General features: G+C 38.9%; 1 protein-coding gene across 19 annotated transcripts in view; it reads right to left on the bottom strand.

Annotated features, from left to right (window-relative positions):
• Positions 1-13,964, bottom strand: part of LOC131678835 (restin homolog) — a 289,770-nt gene that overhangs the window by 41,609 nt on the left and 234,197 nt on the right. The window lies entirely within an intron of this gene.

Genomic DNA, 13,964 nt, shown 5'->3' with positions numbered 1-13,964 from the left:
TTTTTATGTAGAATGTGTATGCAAAATTTGAAATAAATCAGTCGAGTAGTTTTTGGATGGCAGATAACACCGCAAATCGTGTTTTTCCAGAGACGTTCCACAAAAAGCTTCATCACCAAGTCGCTTGTAGATATTTTTGCATGGAAAAATTACAGAATGTTATTGAAATGATGTAGTATAATGTACAAAAGTTTCGATCAATTCGCTTCACCCATCTTTCTAAAAAAATTGACAAAAAACTGTTTTTTTTGCGCTGGAACACATACCCCCCCTTAAGGGAGGTATAGACACGTCTGTCAAATCAATATATCACAAATATATCAAAATATAGGGGAATGTGCTCGGTTGTCGCCACACTTTTGTTTTTAGCTCACAACATTACTCCAATTCAATATTTTCCCTCATGACTGGAGGCAAGTGAAGGTCATCGCTATTCAAAAACCAGGAAAACCAGCCTCCGACCACAACTCGTATCGACCGATTGCGATGCCGTCCTGTATCCAAAAGTTGTTCGAGAAAATTATTCGAGAACTTGTTTCGCCTCGACAATTGGGTTGAAGCAAATGGCTTACTGTCAGATATACAATTTGGTTTCCGCAAAGGAACGAACGATTGTCTTGCGTTGCTCTCAACAGAAATTCAGATGGCCTATGCTAGCAAAGAGCAGATGGCATCAGTGTTCCTAGATATTAAGGGGGCTTTTGAAGCTCCTAGCATGGTCTTTCAGCGACTTTAAACAACTTTTTACTAAACTTGTTGTCGGAAAAGCACATGCATTTTTCGCATGGTAACGTATCGACATCACGATTTAGCTGCATGAGCCTTCCCTAGGGTTCATGTCTAAGCCCCCTGCTATACAATTTCTACGTCAACGACATTGATGAATGTCTTGACAATTCCTGCACGTTAAGGCAACTTGCAGACGATGGCGTGTTTTCTGTAACGGGACCCAAAGCTGTCGATCTACAAGGACCATTACAGAATACCTTGGACAATTTGTCTGCTTGGGCTATTAAGCTGGGTATCGAATTCTCAACGGAGAAAACTGAGCTAGTTGTATTTTCTAGGAAGCATGAACCAGCACAACTACAGCTTCTATTAATGGGTTAAACTATCGCTCAGGTCTTCACAGGAAAACATCTAGGGGTCTGGTTCGACTCGAAAGGTACTTGGGGATGCCATATTCGATATCTGAAACAGAAAGGCCAACAAAGGATCAACTTTCTTCGTACAATAACCGGAACATGGTGGGGTGCCCACCCAGGAGACCTAATTAGGTTGTATCAAACAACGAACTCTTTCGGTAATGGAATACGGATACTTCTGCTATCGATCCGCCGCGAACATACATTTCATCAAACTCGAAAGAATTCAGTATCGCTGTTTGCGTATCACCTTAGGGTGCATGCAGTCGACCCATACGATGAGTCTCAAAGTCCTGTCGGGCGTTCTCCCGCTGAAAAATCGATTTTGGGAACTCTCATATCGATTGCTCATTCGATGCGATATCTTGAACCCGGTGGTGATTGAAAATTTCGAAAGGCTTGTTAAGCTCAATTCTCCGACCCGTTTTATGTCCCTGTACTTTGACTAGATGGCGCAGAATATTAATCCTTCTTCTTACAATTCCAACCGAGTGCATTTCTGAATCTACTGTTTTCTTCGACACATCTATGAAAGACGGTGGTTCCAAATTTTTTTTATAATAAATTCCGAGAAGTCGACTGTTCTAAGATGTTTTATACTGACGGATCAAACCTCGAAGGGTCCACTGGAGTATTTTCAATCAAAAGTTCACCGCCTCCTACAAACTCAGTGACCCCGCTTCAGTTTACGCCGCAGAACTAGCTGCTATTCAGTGTACCCTTGGAGTCATTGACACATTACCCGCAGACCATTACTTCATCGTCTCGGATAGTCTGAGTCGTCTATTGACGCTATTCGCTCGATGAAACATGGAAAGCACTCCTCGTATTTTTTGGGGAAAATACGGGAGCTACTGAGTGCTTCATCTGACAAATCTTTCCAGATTACCTTGGTGTGGGTCCCTTCTCATTGCTCCATTCCGGGCAATGAGAAGGCGGACTCATTAGCTAAGGTGGGTGCCCCAGAAGGTGACGTTTTTAAAAGACCAATTTGCTTCCACGAATTTTTCAGTATTACTCATCAGAGAACCCTCGAAAGTTGGAAAACCTTGTGGAGCAATGGGGAGCTAGGAAGGTTGCTACATTCGATAGTCCCTAAGGTATCGACGAAACCTTGGTTCAAGGGAATGGATGTGGGTCATGACTTCATTCGTGTGATGTCCCGACTCATGGCAAACCATTACACGCTGGATGCACATCTCCGGCGTATTGGGCTCGTGGATAGTGGTATCTGTGCTTGTGCCGACGGCTATCACGAGCACATTGTCTCGGCGTGCACCGAGTACAGTTCCGTCAGGTCTCGGCTTATGAACACCATCCGGGCCCGAGGAAGACAAATTACATACAAATTTAACTGCCCCTTCTTATTTACTTTATCATTCTCAGATGCGCTCTCTTCCACTTGTACCATACACCCACGATGGTTTAATGCGACTCCAAGGCGACACAAAACATCTCTGTCAAAAAAGCCAACAAACACGGGACATACAGCACGAACATCACACGCACAACTTGAAATGTAGCCGATCCACATCTGAGCCGTACTACGAAATCGTCTGGAGAAACCCATGCCATCTTGAGGAGGACCACGCGGCGTCCCAATACATAATTCTTCCTGATGAAGGCCACTCGAGTCTGAAATCCATCCGTTGATGTCCCGATGTCTGAAACTGAAATAATTTTCTCCCCCTGCCATCTTTGTTCACCCTCCCTCCCCTGACTCTTATACACAGAAGCAACACCCCTACCCCCCTCCCGAAGCATTTAGCTCTTCCTGTCTCTTCTAGTTTTATATTATATAATCTCGTTGAAAATGCCCAACTCTACTACCACATAAAAATAACTCTAATTAATGTCCCCGAATCTTTACAAAATTTAATCACACCCTCTAGTTATTTATACTTTTAAATAAGTCGTAAAAATTGTCCCACATAGTTAAACATTATTTGCTCCAATAATCTCACTGCTAAAAATGTCAAACCATATTGCCATAAAAACTAAATGACCCTCCTAATCTTACAAAAATTATATTACCCTCTTGCGTAGATATATAAGATAGCTATAACTTGTCATTAGCTTCATTTTTAAAAATCAATATTTAATCCCTTAGTTTTAAGTAATTTAAAATATAAAACGATACAAAACTGACACCTTTAAGCTAACGCAAACGTGCCTTATCAAATAAACGAATTTAATAAAAACACAGAGTATCTTTCGGATTGGACTTTCACTTATTACGTTTCCGAATACAGTTAAATTTTATTAATATACTTAGGAACTTTCATTGGGACCATATGTGTTTGTTAATTGTTACTATTATAATTAAATAAATAATTAATTAAATAAATAAAATATAAATCGATGCTATCACCAACTGCAATGATTCGCTTTCTTTATAGTTCGCATGTTATTTTGAAGGTCCATTCAACATCTTGTTAAAAATTCCTAGTATAAATCATTTAGCTGCGAAATATTTCTTAACCTTTTCATGCCCAACTTTTTTTCTAGTGCATTTATGATCCCAAAACTATTTTTTCTTAAGATAGTGGAGGTCAAGAAACACGAAAAATCTGTTTTGTGCTTCCCTCGCAGTGCATGAAGCTGCGCAATTTTTATCTTCCAATGCTCCATGCAATTCGTCCAGAATATTTACAATTGTCCGAAGGCATGAAAAATATAGTTGCAGACACTAAATTGATTGGTTTTTTAATCAGGTTTTAATAATATTGCAAGGTAACGAAGATATAATATGGTAGACGAGCCCTTATTCATCTTATTAGACAGGATGTCACACTATTTCGTTGATAACTCGACTTAGAATGACTGGATTGCGCATAAATAGGTATCATCATCTTTGCTTCGTTCCTAAGAAGCAGTACAAGTCAAATTTTTACCTGAAAAATGTAAAATGCTTGTGTTTGAGCGAAGCGAAAAGTCGAGTACAACCATTTGAGCTAATGCGTTGAATAGAGATAGCAGATACTCTAACTCTAACTAATGTGTTCAAATGGATGGGATGAATAAAGGAGCTAGGATGAATTAGGGAGCAGTAACCCTATCAAAATTTCTTTTTTCATTGCTAACTGGAATAAGTTCTGGCAGCCCTGCTCCAGCGGTATCCAATCAGACTAATGGCCATAACTTCAGTTATACGGATAATACTTATAACTGTAAGCGCTCAAATGAAAGGTAATAGTCTCAGTTACTAACCTTACTTATTTTTGCTTATATCTTACTTAAAACAAAATATATGGTTGTTTGACAACATTTTTGTTTATAAACAACTAACTGCTTTCTACGGAACTTATATGTTATGGCAGCGGCCTATCCCGGTCGAACGTAGGTATATCTTAAGAAGTAGGAACATCTTAGTATCTACTATCAGAACGTGAGGGGACTACGCACCAAAATTGACGAGTCATTCATCGCTGTTTCAGACGCTGAATATGATGTTATTGTTCTAACCGAAACGTGGCTGGATGATCAAATCAATTCACTCCAGTTGTTTGGGTCAAAGTATACGGTTTACCGTAACGATCGCGATCCAGACAGTATAGGGGAAAAACGCGGTGGCGGTGTGTTTATCGCAGTGTTCAACCGGCTCTCGTCCAAACATAAAACTGATAGTACCGATTTCAAACAACTATGGGTAGATATTCGCGGTCGCGATACTATTATTTGTGTGGGTGTAGTGTACATTCAGACTCAGCAAGATATTATTCAGAAGCACATAGACTCAGCAATCGACATCGTAACTTCCATTACACCCAACACGGCTCATCTACTGTTTGGTGATTATTATCAACCTGGATTTCTATGGAAAAGTACCTGCTCCGGCTATGCCTTCCCGGACCCTCCTGAATCAACCTTTTCGAGTGCGAGTATTGCCTTACTGGACAGAATGTCTGTATTGAACATGCTGCAAATGTGTACAGTAAATAACAGACGAAATCGAACGCTGGACCTCCTTTTCGTAATGAAGAAGCTTATATTAATTGCGCCGTTTCAGAAGCGTTTGGGCCGTTAGTTGCTTGAGACGCACACTATCCTCCTCTTCTAGTAACGCAGATTTGTCCTCAGTTGTTTATTACGAAATGCTGGATGTCAGGGAGTTCGAGAGTTTATCGAAGACTGATTTCCATAGGTTTAAAAACTGCAGGCAATCGATTGGGAGACTTTGTTGAATTCCGCGATCGATGTAGATGTTGCCGTATAAACACTTTCACTGGACCTAAAACAGCTTTTCAGAATACATGTTCCTGCACCACGTCCCCAACCAAAACCAGCATGGTCCGATCGTCAGCTACGTAAACTGAAAACATTGCGAGCAGCTGCACTTCGACACTAAACCCCATTACAAAACGAGAGTTTATTGAAGCCAGCAACAGTAACAAGACATATAATCGCTTTTTCTCTATTCAAGACACGTAGCACAAACCCAATCGAATCTGAAACAAAATCCAAAGCACTTTTGGTCTTTCGTTAACGGAAACCGAAAAGAAAATGGGCTTCCTTCCAATGAAACATCAAGCACTCCAAGCGGCATCTGCGACCTATTTGCGCAACATTTCTCAAGTGTGTTTAAAAAAGTCTCAGCCAACTCCACTCAGGTGGAACATAGCCTTCAGGATGCCCCTCATGATGTAATTAATTAATAAAAAAAACCAGTTATGTTTCCCCCCAGTTATGTTTTTTTTTAAAACCTGTGTTAATCCACCTAGTGGTGCAATTGTGCCTTTCTCATTTGTCCAAATTACGATTCCATGGCTGGTTATGTTTAATACAATGATGAAAATGTATATTACATATTCAGTACGATTTGCACATACATACAATGGATCGACAGGCAAGATCTTGAGATACTATGCGTCGACACTGAAACATCGCTTGAAACCAGCGGCGGATCAATGAGGAAGAACCGGTGGTCCGGACCGGGCTGAAAATTTTCAACTTGTCAAGAAATTTTAAACTAGTTTTAAATTTAAAGTAGCAACCCCTCATAGCATACTCCTACCTAAAGCCTTTATAGGTCATAAAAGATTAGGTTGACGATTTTTAGAGTGAGTGCATAACATTTCTATATGAAAAAGGCAAAAATATACCAAGGTCCAAAAAAGTTAATTTTTGTCAAAAAAATTTTTTTTCCAGATTTCATCAAATCTCAACGTTTCATGCATTTGAAAGTCATTTGGCATCAAAAATGCAAATTCGATTTTGAAATTTTCCCTTACTCTCCTCTTTGAGAATTTTTCATTACAGTTTATATGGGAATTTGCTGTGTGGTCGCACTCTTCAACCCTTAACTCCGGAACCGGAAGTCCAATCAATAAAAATTCAATAGCAGACTAAGTTTGTGCAAATCGGTCCAGCCATCTCTGAGAAACATAGGTGACATTTTTTTGTCCACATACGCACATACACACACAGACATTTTCCGATCTCGACGAACTGTGTCGAATGGCTTATGACATTCGGCTCTCCGGGCCGGGATTAGGTTGACGATTTTTAGAGTGATTGCATAACCTTTCTATATGAGAAAGGCAAAAATATGCCAAAGTCCAAAAAAATTAATCTTCGTCAAAAAAATTTTTTTCAAGATTTCATCAAATCTCAACGTTTCATGCATTTCAAAGTCATTTGTTATCAAAAATGCAAATTCGATTTTAAAATTTTCCCTTACTCTCCCCTTTGAGAATTTTTCATTGCAGTTTGTATGGGAATTTGCTGTGTGGTCGCACTCTTCAACCCGTAACTCCGGAACCGGAAGTCCAATCGATAAATTCATTTCATTTGAGACTAAATTTATGCAAATCGGTCCAGCCACCTCTGAGAAACAGATGTGACATTTTTTTCCACTTACACAGATACACACACAGATATTTTCCGAACTCGACGAATTGAGTCGAATGGCATATGACATTCGGCCCTCCCGGCCGGGATTAGGTTGACCATTTTTAGAGTGATTGCATAACTTTTCTATATGAGCGGCAAAAAGCTGATAAGCAAAATGTTGTGAACTATCGTGACATAACCTCACTCTGCACTGGCTCACAGTTATTTGAGATGTTAATAGGAAACATGGTGTTGCGTGAGACCATAGCATATATATCGAAGGACTAACATGGTTTTTTCCAGGCAGATCGACAACTACTAATCTGGCCCAATTCACTTTGCTCTGCTTTAAAAATATTGAGTTGGAAATTAGGAAATAACGAGTTATACAGTTTCATCAACTTGTCGGGAGTGCCTCAAGGGAGCAATCTAGGACCGTTGCTTTTTTCGTTGTTCTTCAATGACGTTTGTTATGTTAAACCTCCTGGGTGTAAACTTATACATGCGGATGATCTCAAACTATTATATATTGTGCGGTCAATAGAAGAATGCATGGAACTACAGCAACACTTAGATGCTTTCTGTAGTTGGTGTAATCGCAACTTGCTGGCTCTCAGCATGTCCAAGTGCTCCATAATATATTTTACAATTAAAAAAAATCCAATACTCTGGAACTACACTATCTCCGGGGAATCGCTTGAGAGAATGAAGGTTGTCAAAGACCTCTAAGTACTTCTGGACACACAACTGACACTCAGAAATGATTACTCTCATGTTATAGCACAAGACAAATACTAATCTCGGCTTCATTAAAACAATCACCAAAAAGTTCACTGATCCATATTGTTTGCAGGCTCTCTATTTTTCACTTTTTCGCTCTGTCGTGGAAGCTTCAGCACTCATTTGGTGTCCTTATACGAGCATTTGGATCAACCGAATAGAAGCAGTGCAGACATACATCGATCGCTGTCGGCTGCTCGTTATAGAAAACCTAGCCAAAAGGCGGAACACATTTAGAGCAGTATTTGTTGGGAAGATATTACCTGGCCAAATAGATGCTCCAAATATTCTCTCACAAATAAATGTCATAGTGCCCCTGAGAAGTCTCAGATCGCATAACTTTTTAAGACTTAAGAGTTTCAACGCACCGAGTACGGTCAGAACGAACCCATTAGGGCGATGTGTAATGTTTTAAATAGTGTTTATGACCATTTTGACTTTTCCGTCTCTTGTGATGTTTTGGACAATAGACAAAGAAGGGTGACTTAGATTTTAAGATTCTATTTTTGTAATATTTGTAATTTTTGTTCTTGTAATGCTGTGTACTATGTGCAGGGCCGTCGAGAGCGGCGGCGGGCCCCAAGGCTAATGTTACTGACGGGCCCTTCTCAACTTACTTATTTGAATCTTGATTAGAGGACTTGTATATATTCATTCATATATCAAACTATGTTGCTGTTGCTAAAATTGCTATGGTTACGAGTTTTTCAATTAGCGGGTTCCCGGGTACTCTTTTGCCCTGTTAAAAATGTACACAATGGTTAACAACCTTATTAGAGGTATATGGAGATAATCCGTGTATTCGCACCACGTTTGTGTCATCGCCTTTATATATACAGAGGTACTGACTTCATGTTGCCACATTCAATGATATATTTAATTTTGCGCAATAAACGCTTCTACTTGATTATTAGTCTGAAAAATAATCAGTACACTATGTCCAACTATGAAATTGTAAGGTATAGACATTGATCATCTTTACCTCCATTTGCAAATTTGATATTTTTAACTTCTCCAACAGGTGATTTTAAGGGACACCTCGAAAAGTAAACAGGAATACAGTTTGACCACAGTACGGCCATTTTCCGCTTTGATCGTCATTCATTTTTATTCACGTTCGACACAGCAGGTTGAAGTAGGGGAGACTGGGGCTAGTTGGCGGGGTTTTTTGGTTTCAATTTTAATCGCCGATTTTTTTAAAGTGTTTGATGCATTGTCTCCATTTTTAGAGACAAAAATATGTGACGCGGAAAACCCGCTAACTTACCCCGGCCCCGGGGTAAGTTGGCGGTATGTGGGTATACGCCAAAAACTAAGCAATCAAATGGAGATTCAATTACTTCAAGGGTCCTTTTGGAACGTGCTGAATGTCTTTTCGAGAAAACTGTATATTAACCGACATTTGCTATTATATTTCAGTTTCAATACCCCGGAATTTTGACTTTGACGCGTACTCCCTATACAAAAGAAAATTTTCAAATACACACAGATACACAAGAAAAAGATTTTCTTACTTTGGAGTGAATTCCAGAAATGAAAATATTTCATGATTTTATTGCACTGTAAATAGTACCGCCAACTTATCCCACGTGCAGCACCGCCAACTTGCCTCAACCGCATATTTTATTAAAAATTGTTTAAAAAATTACTTTTGTTTGTGGATAGATGTAATATCTATACGGATGCTCTTTTCACGCGCTATCGAAAAATATAATCATTCGGGAAATAGATTTAAAATCACTCTAAATAACGCAAAGCATTTAAAATTTAGAACATTTACGTGGTATACTCGAAAACACAATATCACCCACAACTTCCACCAAACAAATCGTTTTGCAACAAAAACACATTGGATAACGGGTTTTACCTAACTTGAGGTACACAAGAAGAGCCAGCGCTATATGTCTAATTGAAACAGAGAAAAAGGGATTCCGCCAACTTACCTCAACCGCCAACTAGCCCCGGGCTCCCCTACGATATTTTGCTTCTGTGGTTTAGACAAAATGATACACAAGTAGATTTATCTGTTGGTAGCGGTGGAGAAGTTTTTAGCTTTTGTTGTTAGCAAGAATAAGGTAGCAAATTCAGCTCGTAATTCTCGTTTAACCCTACAACGGTTTCGTAACTTTTTCTATACGTAAACGGTTTTGTGGGTACATTCGTACCCCAGAATTAAAACCGCTCTAATATGCGCTCTAATATTGATTTATGATAAAGTTTGCTTGCAGTTAAAATAAACCGTAACGGAATAACAGGGATTGCAAATAGCTCTGGGGTACAAATGTACCCCACAAAACCGTTGTAGGATTAAAAATATAGAACAACCGAGAAATTTTCTAATCATAGCTTTTATGAAGGTTTTTTTGGAAAGGAATGTGACGTTTTAATGTAGAAGTCGGTTTTAATACGCTGTTGGAATATGCAGTAATAGACAAAAAATGACACAGAACGCAGTAATAAGGAATTAAACGCAAATAAAACAACTGCGAGTACAGCGGGCAAACGACTGCTAGTACTGGTGACTGAATTGAACTGATTTGATTTCCTTATTTGGCACATAGCAATTGGCTTCTTATGGATATCACAAACATCTCTAGCGACGCCCAAAATTAGTGTTCCATCTTAACACAAAGCATTTTTGGCGAAAAATTATTTTAACGTGCTATAAAAATACAAATATACAAATAAAAATTTATTACAATTACCGGTTAATTAAGGTCAGTCTACCTTCTCATCCCTCCCGGAGTCCAAGCTAAAATCGTTCCGCCATAGATCCCCTGCAAAAACTAGTCCCACTGTGGATAAATTGTGTTGCTATTGTTTTTTTGGAAATGTTCTTTGAGACCAGCTATTCGAGAAGTGAAACAATTACTAAAAGTGAAAAAGGTGCTCAATGTGGCAGGAGCTAATATCCTACAATTGCACATATCACCCACAACTTCCACCAAACAAATCGTTTTGCAACAAAAACACATTGGATAACGGGTTTTACCTAACTTGAGGTACACAAGAAGAGCCAGCGCTATATGTCTAATTGAAACAGAGAAAAAGGGATTCCGCCAACTTACCTCAACCGCCAACTAGCCCCGGGCTCCCCTACGATATTTTGCTTCTGTGGTTTAGACAAAATGATACACAAGTAGATTTATCTGTTGGTAGCGGTGGAGAAGTTTTTAGCTTTTGTTGTTAGCAAGAATAAGGTAGCAAATTCAGCTCGTAATTCTCGTTTAACCCTACAACGGTTTCGTTACTTTTTCTATACGTAAACGGTTTTGTGGGTACATTCGTACCCCAGAATTAAAACCGCTCTAATATGCGCTCTAATATTGATTTATGATAAAGTTTGCTTGCAGTTAAAATAAACCGTAACGGAATAACAGGGATTGCAAATAGCTCTGGGGTACAAATGTACCCCACAAAACCGTTGTAGGATTAAAAATATAGAACAACCGAGAAATTTTCTAATCATAGCTTTTATGAAGGTTTTTTTGGAAAGGAATGTGACGTTTTAATGTAGAAGTCGGTTTTAATACGCTGTTGGAATATGCAGTAATAGACAAAAAATGACACAGAACGCAGTAATAAGGAATTAAACGCAAATAAAACAACTGCGAGTACAGCGGGCAAACGACTGCTAGTACTGGTGACTGAATTGAACTGATTTGATTTCCTTATTTGGCACATAGCAATTGGCTTCTTATGGATATCACAAACATCTCTAGCGACGCCCAAAATTAGTGTTCCATCTTAACACAAAGCATTTTTGGCGAAAAATTATTTTAACGTGCTATAAAAATACAAATATACAAATAAAAATTTATTACAATTACCGGTTAATTAAGGTCAGTCTACCTTCTCATCCCTCCCGGAGTCCAAGCTAAAATCGTTCCGCCATAGATCCCCTGCAAAAACTAGTCCCACTGTGGATAAATTGTGTTGCTATTGTTTTTTTGGAAATGTTCTTTGAGACCAGCTATTCGAGAAGTGAAACAATTACTAAAAGTGAAAAAGGTGCTCAATGTGGCAGGAGCTAATATCCTACAATTGCACCATATAAAACATTAATCACAGTCATTCGTCACGCGAAACAACATACAACACGCCAACGAATGCGGCAACGTTAACTAAAGCATCCCCGTATATATAGACAACGGCTCTAAACAGGTGCGCTTACACGATTTATCTCTGCCCACTCCTGACATGGCGATAAAAAAAAGTTTATATCAAGGTACGGAGAAATGGATTTAATAACATTGAGGAACATTTTCCAGGGTAATTCTAATCCTTTTCCTGTGGTGAGAATGCTTGTGAACAAACTAATTCCTTTTCACAAAACCATTTTATGCATATTAACCGAACATGGAACATCTCATCAGACAACATCGGTTATGCACCCAGGGCAGATTCCTATGCGCAAATTCTCCAAAAAACACTGCACCACCTAAAACATTGTACAGAAGTAGCTAAGAAAAGTCCGCCTACCGCTAACAGCACATCGTTATCTTATGCCAAACCACAAAAAGCTTCAAAACCAAGATTTGTGGATCTTACAGAAACAAATATTCACTCAATAAAATACTCCCAGTGTCTGCAATCCAACAACCGGTACCACCAGTAAAGAAACGAACGCAGAAGAGGACGGATACGTCCGTGTGCTTGCATTTCTGTTTGGCGCTGTTCTCTTCGAAAATACATTGAATTGGCTTCTGAACGTTTTGTAAAGTATTCTGCCAATTCAAACAAAAAACTCGGTTTTGTTGACCTAGTACATAAAGTAGACAACTCCTCTAAGAACGTTTGTTTTAACAAATGTTAAATATATCGTCGGTTGTCACGGTAAAGATGGACACGTCTATCGATACCAGGACACATGTTAGTGAACTCGGGTGATTCGTAGTTATACTGCCTAAGCTCGACCCTCATTAACAGAAGACAAAGATTAAGCCCGTACGATATTAAGCCTGTTCTAATGACCCTGCCACTTCTAGTTTTCCGATCTGTTTACTTCACATCCTTGCTCTCACTTGAGTACTATGGCTCTAATCTCTAGCTAATTGAATGTCGTTAAAATGTAAAAAGAAAATGTGACTAACATAGTCGAAATAAAAAAGAAAAAAAAGTTAAATATAAAATAAAGCTCTGGTATCCACAATTTCGAATTCTCAAGTTATTAGATTAAAATGTCTTTCAAATTTTTCTCCGCTTTCATCATATGACAATTTAATAGGGTGAATAATTACAAAGAAATTACAATTCTTATTTTTCTTGCTCTTCTATGAATACCAGACGTTTTCACCCATCTTCCGGATAAAAATTCGGGCCCCCAAACGCGACCCGGGCCCCAGGGCAATTGCCCCGGCTGACCCCCCCTCTCATCGGGCCTGACTATGTGATTATATTTAATTGTAGTGTGAATGCATTGTAATCAGGTGGAAAACCCGAAAAGATAATGGGTTTTTACGCCCATTTGAGGGTTCAACTACATTTCATGTAGACCAACATAGGTCAGATGAAAAATAAGAATAAATAAATCAATAAATCAATAAACATGGGCATGAAAGGGTTAATAGAAAGTAATCAAATCGCGAAAAGTCACAATTTTTGGTTGAACATCCAATATTTTAAATTATAAATGTATTTTAACTAATAAATATAAAAATATACCTAAAACAAATAAATTAAAATAAAAAATTAACGACAATTCTAAAGCACATTGTACCCAAACTGATACATTTTTATAGTATCCCATGCGCTGAGTATAAGATTGTATAAAACAACTTGTTCAACTATTCGTTTTCTTGTGCAACAGTATTCGGAATAATGCAACAAGGATAACACTCTCTCATGCATAAAAAGAAAGTGCATCCTTCCGACACATAAAAGTCTAATACTTGTTTTATTACCGGGAACATGGACCATAACATGAAGACGAATGCGATGCCCATAACACAGCTAACTAATCGAGTGTGTGACACATCCGCACAAATAAAGCACAGCTGCACATCTCCGCACCGCCATTCTACTTCTTTCAACAACGGCAGGGAGTAGATGATTGTCCACGTCCATACTCTCTGACCAAACCAACGGATAGAGCGAACTTTCGACGAAAAACAATTTACTGTGAAGTGCGACCGCCTGTGTGCCACGATATGGCCCTGAGCTTGGCACGCCGCCGTTGCTACAGATTCAAACCACTAGCTAGCTAGT

Source organism: Topomyia yanbarensis, chromosome 2 (genome assembly GCF_030247195.1).
Source record: "Topomyia yanbarensis strain Yona2022 chromosome 2, ASM3024719v1, whole genome shotgun sequence".
In the NCBI taxonomy this organism is placed as follows: Eukaryota; Metazoa; Arthropoda; class Insecta; order Diptera; family Culicidae; genus Topomyia; species Topomyia yanbarensis.
The sequence above is the reverse complement of the archived record's forward strand: the minus strand, read 5'-3'. Positions and strand labels throughout refer to the sequence as shown.